This window comes from Oryctolagus cuniculus, chromosome 2, assembly GCF_051225735.1.
Source record: "Oryctolagus cuniculus isolate XC-2025 breed Fujian yellow rabbit chromosome 2, ASM5122573v1, whole genome shotgun sequence".
Classification (NCBI taxonomy): Eukaryota; Metazoa; Chordata; class Mammalia; order Lagomorpha; family Leporidae; genus Oryctolagus; species Oryctolagus cuniculus.
Window position 1 is genome coordinate 50,136,069 of NC_142868.1, and position 6,000 is coordinate 50,142,068.

Below are 6,000 nucleotides of genomic sequence, written 5' to 3' on the forward strand. Positions count from 1 at the left end.
CATATTGTCGGGAATCTCCAGGATACTATTAAAAAACCCAACATTCGGGTTCTAGGAGTTCCTGAAGGCATGGAGAGGGAGAAAGGATTAGAAGACCTTTTTAGTGAGATATTAGCAGAAAATTTCCCAGGTTTGGAGAAGGACAGAGAAATCCTAGTACAGGAAGCTCACAGAACCCCTAATAAACACGACCAAAAGAGATCCTCACCACGACACGTTGTAATTAAACTCTCCACAGTGAAACATAAAGAAAAGATCCTAAAATGTGCAAGAGAGAAACGTCAGATTACTCTCAGAGGATCGCCAATCAGACTCACAGCAGACTTCTCATCAGAAACTCTACAAGCTAGGAGGGAATGGCGAGATATAGCCCAGGTACTAAGAGAGAAAAACTGCCAGCCCAGAATATTATATCCTGCAAAGCTATCATTTGTGAATGAAGGTGAAATAAAGACTTTTCATAGCAAACAGAAATTGAAAGAATTTGTTGCCACTCGTCCAGCCCTGCAAAAGATGCTTAAAGATGTGTTACACACAGAAACACAGAAACACGGTCATCAATATGAAAGAAGGTAAAGGAAGGAAACCAAGGAAGTAAACCTCACAGCAAAAGATCACAGGGAATTCAAAGCATATATTAGAACTTATCTTTGGCAAATGGCAGGGCAAAGTTACCACTTTTCATTAGTCATGTTGAAATGAATGGCCTGAACTGTCCAGTTAAAAGACACCGATTGGCTGATTGGGTTAAGGAACAAAACCCATCTATTTGCTGCTTACAAGAAACACATCTTTCCAACAAAGATCCATACAGACTGAAAGTGAAAGGCTGGAAAAAGATATACCATGCCAACAGAAATGAAAAAAGAGCGGGCGTAGCCATCTTAATATCGGACAACATAAACTTTACCACAAAAACCATTAAGAGAGACAAAGAGGGACACTACATAATGATTAAGGGATCAATTCAACAGGAAGATATAACAATTATCAATGTATATGCACCTAACTACAGGGCACCGGTTTATCTAAAAGATTTGTTAAGGGACTTAAAGGGAGACTTAGACCCCAATACAATAGTACTGGGGGACTTCAATACTCCACTCTCAGAAATAGACAGATCATCCGGACAGAAGATCAACAAGGATACAGTAGATTTAAACGACACTATAGCCCAAATGGATCTAACAGATATATACAGAACTTTCAATCCTACAGCTAAAGATTTTACATTCTTCTCAGCAGTACATGGAACCTTCTCTAGGACTGACCACATACTAGGCCATAAAGCAAGTCTCAGCAAATTCAAAAGAATTAGAATCGTACCATGCAGCTTCTCAGACCATAAAGGAATGAAGTTGGAAATTAGCAACTCAGGAATCCCTAGAGCATACACAAACACATGGAGATTGAACAATATGCTCCTGAATGAACAATGGGTCATAGAAGAAATCAAAAGAGAAATCAAAAACTTTATGGAAGTAAATGAGGATAACAGCACAACATACCAAAACTTATGGGACGCAGCAAAAGCAGTGTTAAGAGGAAAGTTTATATCAATAGGTGCCTACATCAAGAAATTGGAAAGGCACCAAATAGATGAGCTTTCAAAATTCACCTCAAGGATCTAGAAAACCTACAGCAAACCAGACCCAAATCTAGTAGGAGAAGAGAAATAATTAAAATCAGAGAAGAAATCAACAGGATTGAATCAAGAAAAACATTCCAAAAAATCAGCCAAACGAGGAGCTGGTTTTTTGAAAAAATAAACAAAATTGACACCCCATTGGCCCAACTAACTAAAAAAAGAAGAGGAAAGACTCAAATCAATAAAATCAGAGATGAAAAAGGAAATGTAACAACAGACACCACAGAAATAAAAAGAATCATCAGAAATTACTACAAGGACTTGTATGCCAGCAAACAGGGAAACCTATCAGAAATGGATAGATTCCTGGACACATGCAACCTACCTAAATTGAACCAGGAAGACATCGAAAACCTAAACAGACCCATAACTGAGACAGAAATTGAAAAAGCAATAAAGGCCCTTCCAACAAAGAAAAGCCCAGGACCAGACGGATTCACTGCTGAATTCTACCAGACATTTAAAGAAGAACTAACTCCAATTCTTCTCAAACTATTCAGAACAATTGAAGAAGAGGGAATCCTCCCAAATTCTTTCTATGAAGCCAGCATCACCTTAATTCCTAAGCTGGAAAAAGATGCAGCACTGAAAGAGAATTATAGACCAATATCCTTGATGAACATAGATGCAAAAATCCTCAATAAAATTCTCGCCAATAGAATGCAACAACACATCAGAAAGATCATCCACCCAAACCAAGTGGGATTTATCCCTGGTATGCAGGGATGGTTTAATGTGCGCAAGACAATCAATGTGATACACCACATTAACAGACTGCAGAAGAAAAACCATATGATTATCTCAATAGATGCCGAGAAAGCATTTGATAAAATACAACACCCGTTCATGATGAAAACTCTAAGCAAACTGGGTTTGGAAGGAACATTCCTCAATACAATCAAAGCAATCTATGAAAAACCCACAGCCAACATCCTATTGAATGGGGAAAAGTTGGAAGCATTTCCACTGAGATCTGGTACCAGACAGGGATGTCCACTCTCACCACTGCTATTCAATATAGTTCTGGAGGTTCTAGCCAGAGCTATTAGGCAAGAAAAAGAAATTAAAGGGATAAAAATTGGGAAGGAAGAACTCAAACTATCCCTCTTTGCAGATGACATGATTCTTTATTTAGGGGACCCAAAGAACTCTGCTAAGAGACTATTGGAACTCATAGAAGACTTTGGCAAAGTAGCAGGGTATAAAATCAATGCACAAAAATCAACAGCCTTTGTATACACAGACAATGCCATGGCTGAGGAAGAACTTCTAAGATCAATCCCAGTCACAATAGCTACAAAAACAATCAAATACCTTGGAATAAACTTAACCAAGGACGTTAAAGATCTCTACGATGAAAATTACAAAACCTTAAAGAAAGAAATAGAAGAGGATACCAAGAAATGGAAAAATCTTCCATGCTCATGGATTGGAAGAATCAATATCATCAAAATGTCCATTCTCCCAAAAGCAATTTATAGATTTAATGCAATCCCAATCAAGATACCGAAGACATTCTTCTCAGATCTGGAAAAAATGGTGCTGAAATTTATATGGAGGCACAAGAGACCTCGAATAGCTAAAGCAATCTTGTACAACAAAAACAAAGCCGGAGGCATCACAATACCAGATTTCAGGACATACTACAGGGCGGTTGTAATCAAAACAGCATGGTACTGGTACAGAAACAGATGGATAGACCAATGGAATAGAATTGAAACACCAGAAATCAACCCAAACATCTACAGCCAACTTATATTTGATCAAGGATCTAAAACTAATTCCTGGAGCAAGGACAGTCTATTCAATAAATGGTGCTGGGAAAATTGGATTTCCACGTGCAGAATCATGAAGCAAGACCCCTACCTTACACCTTACACAAAAATCCACTCAACATGGATTAAAGACCTAAATCTACGACCTGAAACCATCAAGTTACTAGAGAACATTGGAGAAACCCTTCAAGATATTGGCACAGGCAAAGAATTTCTGGAAAAGACCCGGGAGGCACAGGCAGTCAAAGCCAAAATCAACTATTGGGATTGCATCAAATTGAGAAGTTTCTGTACTGCAAAAGAAACAGTCAGGAGAGTGAAGAGACAACTGACAGAATGGGAAAAAATATTTGCAAACTATGCAACAGATAAAGGGTTAATAACCAGAATCTACAAAGAGATCAAGAAACTCCACAAAAACAAAACCAACAACCCACTTAAGAGATGGGACAAGGACCTCAATAGACATTTTTCAAAAGAGGAAATCCAAATGGCCAACAGGCACATGAAAAAATGTTCAAGGTCATTAGCAATCAGGGAAATGCAAATCAAAAGCACAATGAGGTTTCACCTCACCCCGGTTAGAATGGCTCACATGCAGAAATCTACCAACAACAGATGCTGGCAGAATGTGGGGAAAAAGGGACACTAACCCACTGTTGGTGGGAATGCAAACTGGTCAAGCCACTATGGAAGTCAGTCTGGAGATTCCTCAGAAACCTGAAGATAACCCTACCGTTCGACCCAGCCATCCCACTCCTTGGAATTTACCCAAAGGAATTTCAATTGGCAAACAAAAAAGAGGTCTGCACCCTAATGTTTATTGCAGCTCAATTCACAATAGCTAAGACCTGGAACCAACCTAAATGCCCATCAACGGTAGACTGGATAAAGAAATTATGGGATATGCACTCTTTAGAATACTATACTGCAGTAAGAAACAACGAAATCCAGTCATTTGCAACAAAATGGAGGAATCTGGAACACATAATGCTGAGTGAAATAAGCCAGTCCCAAAGGGACAAATACCATATGTTCTCCCTGATCTGTGACAACTGACAACACCAAAAAGGAAACCTGTTGAAGTGAAATGGACACTATGGGAAACGGAGACTTGATCAGCATAGCCCTGACTGTTAATGAACAACTAAATACATTATCCCTCTTAGTAGTTTTTTGTCTGTTCTACTTAATATGACTGGTTTAATTCTGTAATTAATACACAGTTTTTCTTAAGTGTTGAAAATTAACTGAAATGTGATCCCTGTTAAACATAAGAGTGAGAATAAGAGAGGGAAGAAATGTATAATTTGGGACATGCTCAAGCTGACTTGCCCCAAATGGTAGAGTTAGAAACATACCAGGGGATTCCAATTCAATCCCATCAAGGTGGCATGTACCAATGCCATCTCACTAGTCCCAGTGATCAATTTCAGTTCACAATTGATCGTAATGAAAGGACTAAGAGTCAAAGGGAGCACATAAACAAGTCTAGTACCTGCTAACACTAACTGATAGAAGAAATAAAGGGGAGAGTGATCCAACATGGGAAGTGAGATACTCAGCAGACTCATAGAATGGCAGATGTCCTAAATAGCACTCTGGCCTCAGAATCAGCCCTAAAGGCATTCGGATCTGGCTGAAAAGCCCATGAGAGTATTTCAGGCATGGAAAGCCAAGACACTCTGGCAAAAGATCTCTGTGAGTGAGATCCCAGTGGAAAGAACAGGTCTTCAAAGAAGGAGGTACCTTTCTCTGAAGGGAGGAGAGAACCTCCACTTTGACTATGACCTTGTCTAAACAAGATAAGAGTCGGAGAACTCAGAGGGCTTCCATAGCCTTGGAAACTCATGACTGGAGCATAGGGAGATTACTGATGCCATAGACAGGAGTGTCAATTGGTAAATCAACAACAGGAGTCACTGTGCACTTACTCCTCATGTAGGATTTCTGTCCTTAATGTGCTGTGCATTGAGATTCAATGCTATAACGAGTACTCAAACAATATATATTTCACTTTGTGTTTCTATGGGGGTGCAAACTGTTGAAATCTTTACTTAATGCATACTAAACTGATCCTCTGTAAAAAAAAAAAGAAATTATCAACTCCCAACTTGACTCTCACTGGGATTAAACATGACAATAGGTCTGATCTGATTTCATCATCATTTAAAAAAAATCATCTATTATTTTTCACTTTATGTTTCTGTGTGTGAGCAAACTGTTGAAATCCTTACTTAATGTATACTAAGCTGATCTTCTGTATATTAAGATAATCGAAATGAATCTTGATGTGAATGGAAGGGGAGAGGGAGTGGGAAAGGGGAGGGTTGTGGGTGGGAGGGACGGTATGGGGGGGAAGCCATTGTAATCCATAAATCGTACTTTGGAAATTTATATTCATTAAATAAAAGTTTAAAAAAAATAAATTTATGGTACTAAAAAAAAATTGTGACATGAGCTGTCATTATCTGCCCAATTCAAATGTCCTGTGTTCAGCTATCCCACAACCTTACGATGGGAATCCTGTCCTTACAACAAGGAAAATAGATACAACTAAGACATCCTGACACATGC